We start from the raw sequence: 16,148 nt of genomic DNA, 5'->3' as shown, positions 1-16,148 counted from the left end.
AGGAGATTGTGTCGGATCGGGGGAGTCAGTTTGTGTCCAGGTTCTGGCGCGCCTTTTGCTCCCAGTTGGGGATTCATCTCTCTTTCTCCTCGGCCTACCACCCTCAGTCCAATGGGGCCGCAGAACGATCCAATCAGGCCTTGGAGCAATTCCTTCGTTGCTATGTCTCCGATCACCAAGACAATTGGGTTGACCTCCTGCCTTGGGCTGAGTTTGCCAGGAACACGGCGGTGAACTCTTCCTCTGGGACGTCTCCCTTCATGGCCAATTATGGGTTCCAACCTGCCGTGTTACCGGAGGTATTCTCTCCCCAGGATATTCCGGCTGTGGAGGATCACCTTTCCGTCCTACGTGCTTCTTGGGTACAGATCCAGAGGTCCCTTGAGGTCTCTGCGCAGCGCCAGAGACTCCAGGCTGATCGCAGACGAGCGCCCGCTCCTTCCTACCAGGTCGGGGACCGCGTATGGTTGTCCACCCGCAACCTCAACCTTCGAGTGCCCACTCCCAAGCTGGCGCCTCGCTTTGTTGGTCCCTTCCGAGTGCTTCGCAGGGTAAACCCGGTAGCCTATGCCCTTGCGCTTCCTCCTGGCATGCGGATCTCCAACGTGTTTCATGTCTCCCTGTTGAAGCCACTGGTGTGTAATCGTTTCACTTCCTCGGTTCCTCGGCCTCATCCGGTCCAAGTGGGCAATCGTGAGGAATATGAGGTGAGCAATATCCTGGACTCACGCCTGGTCCGCGGTCGGGTGCAGTTTTTGGTCCATTGGCGTGGTTATGGTCCAGAGGAGCGTTCCTGGGTTCCCTCCGCAGATGTCCATGCTCCTGCCTTGCTCCGAGCCTTCCACGCACGCTTCCCTCAGAAACCGTTCTTTACTCCGCGGAGGAGGGGCCCTTGAGGGGGAGGTACTGTCATGGTCTTACCTTCTTGCTGTTCTCCTTCGTTTGACATGTGCTGGCGGCCATCTTGGTTTCTGGGTTTCTTGTAGCCTCCCACCCTGCGGCTTCTCCTTCCCACTGGGAGGAGCTGGATTCCTAGCTCATATGTATAGGAGGTCTGTGGCTTCAGTTCCTTGCTTGGTCCTCCTGTGTTCACATGCTTCTAAGACTGCTGCTGCTTCTGGTTCCTGATCCTGGCTTCGTCTGACTACCCTGCTGGTTCCTGATCCAGGCTTCGTCTGACTACCCTGCTGGTTCCTGATCCAGGCTTCGTCTGACTACCCTTCTGGTTCCTGACCTCTGGCTTCGCAAGACCCTGCTTCGGTTTAGCCATCCGTTTGGACTTTTGCCTTACAGCTTGATTTTCAATAAAGCCTTCTTATTTCCACTTATCTCTTGTTGTACGTCTGGTTCATGGTTCCTTGACAGTGACATAGTGTGGAGGTGACAGCAGCATGAGGCCACAGAGTGGAAAGGTGACATAGTGTTGAGTTAGCAGCAGTATGAGAAGGGCCACAGACTGGCAAGATGACATAGTATGGAGGTGGCAGCAGCAGCATGAGGAGGCCACGGAGTGGCACAATGACAGAGTGTGGAGGTGGTAGCAGCATGAGGAGACCACAGGGTGGAACAGTTACAGAGTGTGGAGGTGGCAGCAGCAGCATGAGATGTCCACAGACTGGCAAGGTGACATAATGTGGAGGTGGCAGCAGCAGCATGAGACAGCCACAGACTGGCAGGGTGACAAAGTTTGGAGGTGGCAGCAGCAGCATGAGGAGACCTGAGTGGTGTGGTGGCAGCAGCATCAGGAGACCACAGAGTGACCCTCTGACAGAGCGGGGAGGTGGGTGGCAATAACTGTACTCACTGATGATGGTGGGTGTAAGAAGGAGCACTTGGCATCAGATATGTGGCATCAGGTGAGTGGCAGCATCAGAATAGTAGCTGAGGCAGGTAGCCAAAAGAAACCGGTCTCTTTTGTCAAGGTTTGGGTGAGGCAGCAAGTAGGATCTAATCTGATGCATCAGGCATTGGTGGGTGGAAATCCTGGCTGATCCATGCCTGATTCATCTTGACAAAGGTCAGTTTCCCCACCTTTTGGGTGGACAGGCGAGTTCTCCAGAGCCTGCTCTGATGCCACAGGCCACTTTTTCCAGAGCTGGCAGGACAGCTTTTCCAGGGCAAACTCGGCCAATTGCAGACACAAATCCAGTTTGGCTGCCCAGTAGTCTAGCGGATCTGAAATGTGGAGTGGCTTATGCTGAATGGTGACAATTCAGCTGTCACTACCCAAACAAGTGATCATGCAGCGGGCCATTTGCGCAAGTGACTCGGAGGGACTCCCTGCCTCCATCTTCACTGCATACTGCCACGGTGTGCCTGGATCATCTGCCTCGTCTTCCTTTTCTCTCTCTTGCTCCTCCGGCTGCTCCTGCTCCTCCTCTCCTGTCACCTGTGTAAAAAAAACACCCATTTTGCTAAACATTGCTTGTGCTCCAATGTCATCCTTCTCCTCCTCCTCCAGTTCAGCCCCCACAGGCCTCATGTGTCCGTGAGATGTATGCGCCACGTCTCCAGTCCCCGACCAGCCAGATTTACCAGCATCTGTTCCAGGATATGAAGCAGTAGAATGACATTGTTCATTCCGTAGTCGTGGCGACTGACAAATAACGTGGCATCCAAAGGGCCTGAGCAAATGGCAAGTGTCACACATGAGCTGCCACTGGCTGACATCAAAGTTACACAGGGGAGTACTCCTGTCTGCTTGGATCATTAAGAAATTGTTTATGGCCTTTCTCTGTTCATATAGTCGGTCCAACATATGGAAGGTGGAATTCCAACTGGTGGAAACATTGCATATCAGCCTAAGTTGGGGGATGCCATTCTGCCACTGCAGCTCAAGGAAGGGTGTGCTTGGCGGTGTACGAGTGGCTGAAGTGCATGCAAAGTTTCCTGGACATTTTAAGGATGTCTTGCAGATGGGTAAAAAACTTCAGGAACCGCTTGATGCAGCACCAACACAATGTTTCTTTCCATTGTCGGTCACCAAGGTTACGACTTTGAGCTGTCGCGGAGAAAGCCAGGATTTGATTTCTTGATGAAGAACACGGAGCAGTTCCTCCCCTGTGTGACTCTGTTCGCCCAGGCAAACGAGGTGTAGAACAGCGTGACACCGCCGTTGTCTGCACATGTGGTATGCTGGAAAAGCACTGTGAATTGTCTCTGCAGTGGAGGCTGAGGAAACGGTATAGGATCAGAAGGCAGAGGCTGACATTGTTGTAGGACCAACGGCGTGAGAACATGGAGGCGGAAGCGGCGTCACCTGGCCAAGTTGCTGGTTTGGCTGGGCAGGAACCACGTTTACCCAGTGGGCTGTAAAGGACATATATTGTCCTTGATCGTAGTTACAGCTCTAAACGTCGGCGCTGCCGTGCACTTTGGCAGACACTGACAGGCTCAAGGACTGGCCCACCTTCTGGTCTACATATTTGTCCAGGGCTGGTACTGCCTTTTTGGCAAAGAAATAACTGTTTGGAACTCCCCACCTTGGCTCGGCAAAAGCCATCAGTTCTCTGAAAGGTGCAGAGTCCACCACTTGGAATGGGAGGGACTGCAGCACCAGTTACTTGGCCAGGAGCACATTCAGCTTCTGTGCCGTTGGATGAGTCCATGCATACTGTTGTCTCTTGGCAATCTCTTTGGTGATCGATAGCGGATGGAATGACTGACGAGGAGTAGGAGCAGGAGCATCAGGACCAGCAGATGATGGGAAGGACATACAGTTTCCTTTGGCGGTGGTGGAGCCTTGACTGCCTGAAATCTGGGGCGTGCCACTGGGTGATGCAGCGGTTGCTGTGGCAGGCTGGACCATCACATTGGAGCACCGGTTCTCCCAGGCCACTTTATGGTGACGCTGCATATGTTGACGCAGGACCGTGGTGCCAACATATGCACCCTGGCCATGTTTCACCTTCTGCCCACAGATTCGGCAAATGGCCATGTTCACCTCTACTGCCGGCTTAACAAAAAACTACCACACCGCCAAGTAGGTGATTTTACCCCCAACACTACACACTGACTGACTGCTGCAGCTGCTGCCTCCGCGAAACCCTGCACCACTACTTTCCGGGCAGGTAGGCTCCTGCGAAGCGGGAGGTCTACCCCAGGCACGTTTGGCTCCCGACCTTCCACTGCTGCCAGCCTGCTGACTCCCGGCCAGGCTACTGACTTGCTGGCTCCGCCGCTGCCTCATGCGCAAGCTGCCACCCTCTTTTCCCAATGATGATAAAGTTCATTCATCACCCGGCTCCCAATTGCGATCGGCTACATCATTATCAAGTAATGTCTGCACATCACTGATGTCCTCCTCAACGGTCTCTGAGCCAGGAGCCTGAATACTCGCAAAAACAGCTCACACGCCAATCTCCTCATCACTACTTGCACACCTAGCAGAGGAAGCGGCGGATGTCTCCTCCAGATCTTGGCTGGGCAGTAGCTGCTGACTGTCCTCTAGTAGCTCGTCTTCGCTGTATAATGGAGCTGAGCCCACAGCATATAATACTTCTCTGGCTGAGGAAACAGAAAAGGACAGAGGCAGGTTGAGGACAGGTGAGGGCACAGGGCCTGCTCCCGGGCCATGCCAACTAAGGGTTGTGTCAGACGAACCCACCAACTCTTGGCTGGGGGTGTCTGATGTAACTTGGGATGAAATGGGTGACCAAGTCAACCATTCAAGAACCGCTGAGTTGCTGGTCAAGACACGACCGCTAGATGACACCGGGTGCTCAGGCCTCTTGAAGTGACCCCTTCTGCCATGCCCGCTTACTCTGCTGCGACCTGTGCCTGCTCCAGAAACATTTAGGCTTCTGCCGCTCCCCTGTGCATGGCCTGTCACTTCTCTGTCTGACATACTGTTAGATCAAATAAGTACATAAAAGGGAAGTTAATACACCCCAAAAAGGCTGTAATTTTGTCACTTCACCACACAACTGCAAATAATACTTTTTTTTGCCACTAATACATGACAAAAAAGGCTTTAGAACATATAACTGCACAGCTGAACGGCAAATAATAATTTTTATGCCACTAATACACGACAAAAAGGGCTGTAATTTTCTCTCTTCACCACACAATGGCTAATAAGCCCTTTTTTTCTCCCACTAAGGCCCCTTTTATACGGGCGACATTTCCGCACGGGTGCAATGCATGAGGTGAACGCATTGCACCCGCACTGAATCCAGACCCATTCATTTCCATAGGGCTGTGCACATGAGTGGTGATTTTCACGCATCACTTGTGCATTGCGGGAAAATCGCAGCATGCTCCTCTTTGTGCATTTTTCACGTAACGCAGGCCCTATAGAAATAAATGGGGTTGCGTGAAAATCGCAAGCATCCAAAAGCAAGTGCGGATGCGGTGCGATTTTCATGCACGGTTGCTAGGTGACGATCAGGATGGGGACTCGATCATTATTATTTTCCCTTAAAACATGGTTATAAGGGAAAATAGCATTCTGAATACAGAATGCATAGTACAATAGGGCTGGAGGGGTTAAAAAAAATATTATAATAATTTAACTCACCTTAATCCAATTGTTCGCACAGCCGGCATCTCTTCTGTCTTCTACGTTCATCACATGGTCCGTCACATGATCCATCACCATGATAAAAGATCATGTGACGGACCATGTGATGAGCGTAGTGACGTCATCAAGGGTCCTATTCCTCACAAAAGAAGACAGAAGAGATGCCGGCTGCGCGAACAAGTGGATTAAGGTGAGTTAAATTATTATTTTATTTTTTTTAACCCCTCCAGCCTTATTGTACTATGCATTCTGTATTCAGAATGCTATTATTTTCCCTTATAACCATGTTATAAGGGAAAATAATACAATCTACACAATCTTGAACCTAAACTGGTTTTTTATAACGCGCGTGCAAAAAACTGAACAACGGAACGCAATCACAGTCAAAACTGACTGCAATTGCGTACCTACTCGCACGGGTTTGCCGCAATGCATCGGGACGCATCTGGACCTAATCCGGACACGCTCATCTGCAAGGGGCTTAATACATGCCAAAAAAGGCTTTAGAACATATAACTGCACAGTTATTTTTTTGCCACTAATACACACCTAAAAGGGCTGTCATTTTCTCACTTCACCACACAATGACTAATAAGCCCTTTTTTCTCTACTAATAAATGCCAAAAAGGCTTTAGAACATAACTGCACCGCTGAACGGCAAATAATACTTTTTTTTGCCACTAATATGTGCCAAAAAGGGCTGTAATTTTCTTACTTCACCACAAAACGGCTAATAAGCACTTTTTTCCCCACTAATACACGCCAAAAAGTGCTTTAGAACATATAACTGCACAGCCGAACGGCAAATATATTATTTTTTTGCCACTAATACACGCCAAAAAGGGCTGTAATTTTTTCACTTCACCACACAGCGGCTAATAAACCCTTTTTTCTCCACTAATACACTCAAAAATAGGCTTTAGAACATATAACTGCACCGCTGAATGGCAAATACTTTTTTTTCCCCACTAATACACGCCAAAAAGGGCTGTAATTTTGTCACTTCACCACACATTGGCTAATAAGCCCTTTTTTGCCACTAATACACGCCAAAAAGGCTTTAGAACATATAACTGCACAGCTGAACGGCAAATAATGCTTTTTTCTGCCACTAATACACGCCAAAAAGGGCTGTAATTTTCTCACTTCACCACACAACGGCTAATAAGCCCTTTTTTTCTCACTAATACACAATTATAAAGACGTTAGAAAATATAACTGCATCGCTGAACTGCAAATAAGCCCTCCCCCCCCCCCCCCACTAATACAAGACAAAAAAGGCTTTAGAACATATAACTGCACCGCACAAGGGCTAATAAGACATAGAAATACACATTTCCTAGTAATACATTCTGTTATTGGCTGTATCAAACAGTACTTGCACACCAATAAAAAGAACGGTTTGCTGCAATTACAGAGGTACAGTATTATCTATTGCAAACCTGAAATGAGAAGCAGTATAATGGCAATTTGGGTCCCCAGTCAGTGCAGCAAGGTGTAATAGGATTGCTGCTATTACCCAGGCTGTACATTCCCCTACTGATTAAATAATAAGAGAAAAGAAGAAATGAATCGCACATCCACTGCTAATGCTATGATCTCATCCCTGCATTCCTGCAGGAGACAGCACTGAATAGCGCATGTGTACTACCTCCATGCTACATGCTAAATGAGGCATTAGTGTACATTTTGATCAAAAGGCAATAAGCCCACTCACCACGCCAAGGTTGCCTCTATGAGTGGGTCCTAACCTAAAATTGGCGCGGCGCTGCACGGCGACCACCAGCGCTGTGGCGCCATCCCGGCCGGCGGTGGGACCCAGTGGCCAAATAGCACCCCTGCCTGACCATGCCATACCTAGCTCTGGGCCCCACCAACCAGCCAGAAAAACAGCACAGTGGCCCCCGTGCAGCACCGCACCATGTGAACAGTTGTCAAAGCTCACCTGCTCTGAAGCTCACAGGAACTCCATCTGAGAGCATGATAGGCTAATTTAACCCCTACTACAGAATACTGGGCTAATTAAAATCACCTGGCTAGTGGAAGCAGTGCAGATCCAGGGACAGAATTCTATGCATTAAATAATGAGAGAAAAGAAGAAATGAATCGCACATCCACTGCTAATGCTATGATCTCATCCCTGCATTCCTGCAGGAGACAGCACTGAATAGCGCATGTGTACTACCTCCATGCTACATGCTAAATGAGGCATTTGTGTACATTTTGATCAAAAGGCAATAAGCCTACTCACCACGCCAAGGTTGCCTCTAAGAGTGGGTCCTAACCTAAAATTGGCGCAGCGCTGCACGGCAACCACCAACGCTGTGGCACCATCCCGGCCGGCGGCGGGACCCAGTGGCCAAACAGCACCCCTGCTGCCTGACCCCTACTGAACCCTGTTCTGCTTCAATACTGTGGAATAGTTCTTCCCTATGCTTCTAATGCTCTTCCCCTGAACCTCTATTCAGCAAAATAAAAGTTTTCAAATCTTTCTAGCACTGTCCCTAGCGCCTGCTAAAGTCTCTCCCTTCACTAAGTACACTGGAAAATGGCTGAATCCAAGATGGCTGAGGCTATTTATAGGACTGTGACATCACAGGGCTGGCTGGCTGCTGATTGGCTGCATGCATGGCATTGTGGGTGATCCCTCGTTCCCAGAGTTCCTTGCTCCATGTCCTAGCATGTGCAGCAGCTATTGTAGGAAAAAATGTGATTCGTTACCATGAAGCATGAGGAAATTTGGATTTGGTGCGAATTCCACTATGTCAACTTCGATTCGCTCATCTCTATTTGCAATATACACTGAATAACAAAAAAACAAAACACACCCAGAAATGTTTGATTGATGCAAAATTTGACAAGCAGTTATATCTCAGACAGATATGTAAATAATTACGGGTGTCTTCTGATTAAACACTGGGTCTCGCCATTAGAGGGTGTGAAAGTGCTTCATCGACTGCCCTATAAAATGCTCTCAGAGGTTACTTTTGGGTAGTTTACCTCTTGGTGAGAGATCGTGGACTGTGTAAGAAGGAACAAGGAGCCGTCTTTGACGGAAGATACGTGTCACCGAGGTTCCTGGCCTCGGTGAGGTAAGAACCGGGTTTTTTCCTGAAGTGTCAGGTCTGTAGTGCAATCTGACACTTCAACTGTTAGAATGGCTGTAAAGCCAATCCGGGCCGGTTCTTATTGGGAGCAGCCAAAGAGCAGGGTGGGTGGCTGTTCCCCACGGTTCCAGGCCGGGTTTTGGCTGGAATATAAAAAACCCAGCCAGCATGTTCAGGTGGAAATTATCCTCCATGACAGAGGAGCTGAGGAGTCTGTGGTTTGAGACACTGAGGGATCTGTTTGTGTGAGCCATAGGCTGGGGAAACAGGCCACTAAAGACTGCTGCGGACTCTGGGTGAAAATCATCTGCTGACCAGGTGACGTCTTTTTGCACTGTGAACTTTGTGTGGTGTGAACAGGCACCAAGACTGAACACTTTCTTTTGGCTTGTTTTCTGGCTATGTGTGAATAAACACTGAACTTTGATTTAAACCTTGTTTTTTGCCTCTGTACTGCGTCCGCTTACCCTGCCTACCAAAGCGAATCCCCACATTTGGTGTCGGATGCGGGCAAACGCAGTGAGGCAGGCCTGAAGGCCGAAAAGTTTTTGTTTATCCGGGCACAAGTGCATGTCCTACATTAAGCCGGCAAGGTTACGACCCGTATCCCCTGACAAAATGGAGGCGGTCGTGAAGGCCCTCGTGGAGGCTAACTTGCAGCAGCGGGAGGCTAACAAGCAGCAACAAGAAACGAACCAGCTGCTATTGCAACATGTGATGGCGTTGCAGGCGTCAGGAGCGTCCCAGAATGTCCACGATGCCCGGAAAGCTGTCCGCGCGGCGATTCCGAAGATGACCCCCTCGGATGACGTCGAGACCTATCTGGCGGTCTTCGAAAAAGTGGCCGTGAGGGAAAAGTTACCCCGAGACCAGTGGGCTGAGGTCGTTGCTCCGTTCCTAGCGTCCGGTCCCCAGCAAGTATTGTTTGATCTCCCCGATGATCAGGCGGCCGACTACCCGACAGTAAAAGGTGAGATCCTGGCGAGACTCGGGGTGAATGTATTGGTCCGGGCCCAGAGGGTGCATCGGTGGGAATTTAACCCGGCTGAACCCGCTAGACCACAATATTATGATCTGCTGCACCGTTTGCAAAAATGGCTGCAGCCGGACATGTTGACTCCCACTGCTATGTTGGATCGGCTGTTGGCGGATGTGTTTTGGAGGGCTTTGCCGTACCCTCTCCAGCACTGGATCGGCCAGGTGTCTCCGAATAATGCCCTGGAGATGGTCGACCTGGTGGAGCGCTATGAGGCCACCAGAAATCTACAGGGGGGTTCTTTTGGGAGGGGGCCAGTCAAACCCCGGAAAACTCCGCCCCAGACCCGGCGGCCTGGTGCCAGCTAGACCCGCCCGGGATGTACCCCCTGCCGACCTAAACCCGGTGGTCTGCTGGCGTTGTCAGGAGCCTGGACACATAAGGGCGGACTGTCCCCATCGGGGGGAACCCATGGACACCAACTATGGCTTCCGCCACTCATTATATGCCAGGATGTTGTGTGCCACAGGAACTTCAGAGACTATGGACAATAGCCACCTGTGCCAGGTGGAAGTGGGGGGCACTCTGGCGGTGGCTCTGCTGGATTCAGGGAGCCTGGTGTCCCTGGTAAGAGCTGCCCTTGTACGGCCGGCTGAGTATACTGGCCGAAAAGTCGGTGTTGTTTGCATACATGGGGACTTAAAGGAGTATCCCACCGCCCGGGTCTCTCTGTCAATGGTGGCCGGCAGGTGGATGCATGAGGTGGCCGTCGCCACAAAGCTACCATATGAATTGATCATTGGGAGAGACTTCCCCGGGTTCCCGGCACTCTGGCCGGATACGAAAGTTACCCGGGAGACAGATGTACCCCTAGCAGAGTGGCCTGACTCAGGGGGGAGGCCAGAACCTTGGGAACCGGAGTCAGAAGGACCAGCTGTAGGGGTGACCGCCACTTCGGTGGAAGAGGGGGAGACAACCCCGTTAAGTGTGATGGTGGGAGACGTAGAGGATTTGCCGCCGGGTCCTGAGCTGGCAGACCTCAATGTCTCTAGGGATAATTTCGGTACAGCACAACACCAGGATCCGACTCTATCTCGAGCCTGGGAAAATGTGGTAGTAGTTGAGGGTGAGCCGCAACAACCGGGGGCCGAATCTATGTTCCCCCGTTTTGTGGTTCAACAGGAGATGCTGTACCGGGTAAATAAACTACGGGGTGAACATATTGAACAGCTGGTGGTGCCCCAGGCATATCGCAAGCTCGTGTTGAAATTAGCCCACCAACATGTTCTTGGGGGACACCTGGGCCAGCAGAAAACGCAGGACCGGATTTTACAGCGGTTTTACTGGCCCAGTGTGTTCAGAGAGGTAGAAGAGTTCTGCAAGTCTTGCCCAACCTGCCAGATAACCAGCCCCCAGCCACATTTCCGTAGTCCTCTGGTGCCTCTCCCGATTATTGAGGTTCCCTTCGAGCGGATCGCTATGGATCTTATAGGCCCAGTACCGAAGTCAGCTAGAGGGCACCAGCACATCCTGGTCATCCTCGACTACGCCACGCGGTACCCGGAGGCGGTGCCGTTGCGTCATACGTCAGCCAAACTCATAGCTAAGGAGTTAATGGAAATGTTTTCTAGAGTGGGTCTGCCTAAGGAGGTTCTAACTGACCAAGGGACCCCATTTATGTCCAAGGTCATGAGGGAACTCTGTAAGTTGCTCCAAATAAAACCGTTACGGACATCCGCGTATCATCCGCAAACTGACGGCCTGGTAGAGAGGTTTAACCAGACGTTAAAAAATATGCTGAAAAGAGTGGTGTCTAAGGATGGGAGAGACTGGGATCTCCTTCTGCCCTATCTCATGTTCGCAGTGCGAGAAGTGCCCCAGGCCTCTACTGGGTTCTCGCCCTTCGAACTGCTATACGGCAGACACCCTCGTGGTTTATTAGACGTCGCCAAAGAGGCGTGGGAACAACAAACCACACTGCACAAAAGTGTAGTTGAGTATGTCACCCAGATGCAGGGACGGATGGAAACAGTGTTACCTCTGGTTAGGGAGCATATGGAGGCAGCGCAGCGAGCCCAGAGTAGGGTCTATAATCGGCAGGCTCGGGTCCGAAACTTTAACCCGGGTGATCGGGTGTTGGTTCTGGTACCAACGGTAGATAGTAAGTTCCTAGCTAGGTGGCAGGGGCCCTACGAGGTACTAGAAAAAATTGGACCAGTAGATTACAAAGAGCACCAGCCAGGGAGGCGAAAGCCGGAGCAGGTGTACCATGTGAATCTGCTCAAGCCGTGGAAGGAAAGGGAAACCTGTACGGAAGACAGCCCACGACCAGGGTTCCTAGGGGAAGCGGTTTTGGCCCCTCAGTCTGAAGCAGGGGAAGCGGCTGTCACAGTGAAAATTGCTGACAGCCTCTCCTCTAAACAGGCTCAGAAAGCCAGGGAGTTCATTAGTCGGAATACGGATGTGTTCTCAGACCTCCCTGGACGCACGTCCGTAATCCGGCATGACATTGTCACTGAGCCTCAGGCGAAAGTCCGGTTAAAACCTTACCGGGTACCCGAGGCTAGGCGACAAGCCATCACGGAGGAAGTGCAGCTAATGCTCCAGCTGGGTGTCATTGAGGAGTCAAAAAGTGAGTGGGCCAGTCCGATAGTATTAATACCCAAGCCAGACGGGACATTGCGGTTTTGTAATGACTTCCGCAAACTTAATGAGGTGTCCAAGTTTGACGCGTATCCCATGCCCCGAGTGGATGAGCTTATTGAAAAGTTGGGCCAAGCCTGGTATTTTTCTGTGTTGGACCTCACCAAAGGGTACTGGCAGGTACCCTTGACGGAGGCTGCCAAAGAAAAAACGGCTTTCGTCACGCCAGAGGGGCTGTATCAGTACAAGGTATTACCCTTTGGTCTACATGGCGCTCCCGCCACTTTCAAAGGTTAATGGATATTGTACTCCGTCCACATCGTCGATACGCTTCAGCGTACCTGGACGATATCGTTGTCCATAGCAACGACTGGGAAAGTCACCTACCTAAAGTCCAGGCTGTAGTGGACTCCCTTAGGAAGGCTGGCTTAACCGCTAACCCAAAAAAGTGCTCGATAGGGTTAGAAGAGACCAAGTACCTGGGGTATGTCATTGGGCGCGGAGTGATCAAACCTCAGGTGAACAAAATTGAGGCAATTAGGAATTGGCCCCGATCTGTCACTACTCGGCAAGTAAAATCGTTCCTGGGTATGGTGGGGTACTATATGAGGTTTGTCCCCAATTTTGCTACAGTCGCCGCACCGTTGACAGGCCTTTTGAAGGGACGCAAGTCAGTGACTGTCCACTGGAATGAGCAGGCGGAAAAGGCTTTCTCCGCTTTGAAGTCGGCCCTGTGTGGGTCCCCGGTTTTGGTGGCGCCCGACTTTAAAAGGGAGTTTATAGTGCAGACCGATGCCTCTGAGGTAGGTCTCGGTGCTGTACTATCTCAAGATATTGACGGGGAGGAGCATCCCGTTGTCTTCCTCAGCCGGAAGCTCACCCCAGCTGAGACTAGGTACAGTATAGTGGAGAGAGAGTGCCTGGCCATCAAGTGGGCACTCGAGTCTCTCCGCTACTACCTTTTGGGGAGAAGGTTCCGTCTGGTGACCGACCACTCCCCTTTGAAATGGATGAGCCAGGCCAAAGAGAGGAATGCTCGGGTCACCAGGTGGTTCTTATCTTTGCAAAATTTTAAGTTTTCCGTGGAACACAGGGCAGGCAGGTTACAGGGAAACGCGGATGCCCTATCCCGCGTACACTGTCTGGCAAGTGTTCACCCCCTCAGGGTTGAACAAAGGGGGGAGGTATGTAAGAAGGAACAAGGAGCCGTCTTTGACGGAAGATACGTGTCACCGAGGTTCCTGGCCTCGGTGAGGTAAGAACCGGGTTTTTTCCTGAAGTGTCAGGTCTGTAGTGCAATCTGACACTTCAACTGTTAGAATGGCTGTAAAGCCAATCCGGGCCGGTTCTTATTGGGAGCAGCCAAAGAGCAGGGTGGGTGGCTGTTCCCCACGGTTCCAGGCCGGGTTTTGGCTGGAATATAAAAAACCCAGCCAGCATGTTCAGGTGAGAAATTATCCTCCATGACAGAGGAGCTGAGGAGTCTGTGGTTTGAGACACTGAGGGATCTGTTTGTGTGAGCCATAGGCTGGGGAAACAGGCCACTAAAGACTGCTGCAGACTCTGGGTGAAAATCATCTGCTGACCAGGTGACGTCTTTTTGCACTGTGAACTTTGTGTGGTGTGAACAGGCACCAAGACTGAACACTTTCGTTTGGCTTGTTTTCTGGCTATGTGTGAATAAACACTGAACTTTGATTTAAACCTTGTTTTTTGCCTCTGTACTGCGTCCGCTTACCCTGCCTACCAAAGCGAATCCCCACAACTGCTAGATGTGTCCATGTGATGCGTTTAAAAATATTTTGCCCAGTTGACCGAGTTTGACAGGGAAACATCATTGGACTTTAGCGATGTTGTTTCAATGAACTGCCCGCCATCTAGGTTGTCCTAAACTAGCTGTTAAGATGTATTGGGAGCAATGATCTGGTGACGACACGTACACGCGGCAAACAGGCTCCAGATGGACCACCAGTAGATGTTTGATCCCCCAACACTTATAAGCAGTACATACAGGTGGCACAGACACAGGTGGCACCTTCAATACACACCCCTGTCTCTGTCCAGACCATTTTCAGGTGCTTAGCAGAAAAACAAATTGGTGCCACAGTGGCTATTATGTTTCCTGCCATTCCCAGCCAGCCACCATCACCTTTGTATGCAGTTGCACCGTGAACAAGAACCCTGGACTGCTCTGGATTAGAACCGCATTGGCTTTAGCAATGAATTCAGGATCTTCTTGGGATCTGACAGTGGTTGGGTTCAAGTATGGAGGCTTCATTGTGAGTGCTTCAATTGTGCATTTGTTGTGGAACGACACACTGCTCCAACTGCTAATGTGATGATCTGGGGTGCCATTTTATTTTGGTCACCCCTGGTTGTGATATATGGAACACTAACAGCTCAGCGATATATGCAGGACATCTTGCGGCCATGTGTTGCCTGTCATGGCACAGCTTCCAACTGGCATTTTTCAGCAGGATAATGTTCACCCACACACAACAAGGGTTTCCCAGTAATGTCTCCACCTCTAATATTGTAATCACTTCCATATATCATCAGTACATTCACACATAGAAAGTTTCATTCCATTCTAACAGCTCCTTCTTGGTGCATTATTTTTGTTGTCGAAGAGTGTAAATACTGTATATATACTTAGGTTTACAGAGTAGTCACTAGTTTAATTGTGAAAGGGTGCATCCAAATAACTATATGTGATATCTACAAATAGATCTGCACATTCATTGTTCTGTCTTCATATACGTTTCAGTCTGACATTCAGCATAAACCATTCCTGTCTTCGAAATATGAGGACTGTTCTTTGTAGTCTAGCTTGTTTATTGGTAAAACAGGTTTGTTGATTGGTAAAACTACAAGAATATAAATAGCATGTATAAGTATAAAGTATAGATAGCATGTACTACAACATTTGCATTAACACTGAAACACATGATAAAATGGCTGCCTGTACATAAGATTATATGTCTAGCTAACAGTAGTAACAACTCCCTGAGTAACAATTACAATTAGCTGAACAGCTCTGCATAACATATGTCCCTGAAACAAATGTAGATCTCTAACCAGATATGATTTTACAAGGAGAGTGGCGTTTGAGAAGGAGATATGCAAAAGGACAGCTCTGCTGGTGTGTCCTGGAGACTGGAGGGTTCTCTTTGACAGGATGCTTTTCACTCCCACAATGCAGTGCACCACCCACAATGCAGTAGTTTTTGTAACAGGAAAAAAAAGTGTAATACAACTTAACACTGCTAGATGGTGCTATAACCACATTAAACACTTGAGAAATACCAAGACTGGCAGAATGAACTAGAACCGTGTTATGACCCTGCTGGGCAGAACATTAATCATCTGAACTATCCTGAGGTACTGCAATCTATGGTCTCCATTCCGTTTCTCACATTTGGCAGAAACAATACTGTCCTCAACTTTGTAATCACATATACCAGACACTACCTCACATAAACTATGAAAACGTATCTTGTGCTGATAACTAGGCTTGAGCAAATTCAGCTTCAGATCATACAGGGAGTGCATAATTATTAGGCAAATGAGTATTTTGACCACATCATCCTCTTTATGCATGTTGTCTTACTCCAAGCTGTATAGGCTCAAAAGCCTACTACCAATTAAGCATATTAGGTGATGTGCATCTCTGTAATGAGAAGGGGTGTGGTCTAATGACATCAACACCCTATATCAGGTGTGCATAATTATTAGGCAACTTCCTTTCCTTTGGCAAAAGGGGTCAAAAGAAGGACTTGACAGGCTCAGAAAAGTCAAAAATAGTGAGCTATCTTGCAGAGGGATGCAGCACTCTTAATATTGCAAAGCTTCTAAAGCGTGATCATCGAACAATCAAGCGTTTCATTCAAAATAGTCAACA

The sequence above is a fragment of the Bufo gargarizans genome, chromosome 2 (assembly GCF_014858855.1).
Source record: "Bufo gargarizans isolate SCDJY-AF-19 chromosome 2, ASM1485885v1, whole genome shotgun sequence".
NCBI classification, from domain to species: Eukaryota; Metazoa; Chordata; class Amphibia; order Anura; family Bufonidae; genus Bufo; species Bufo gargarizans.
This window is presented reverse-complemented; position numbering follows the sequence as displayed.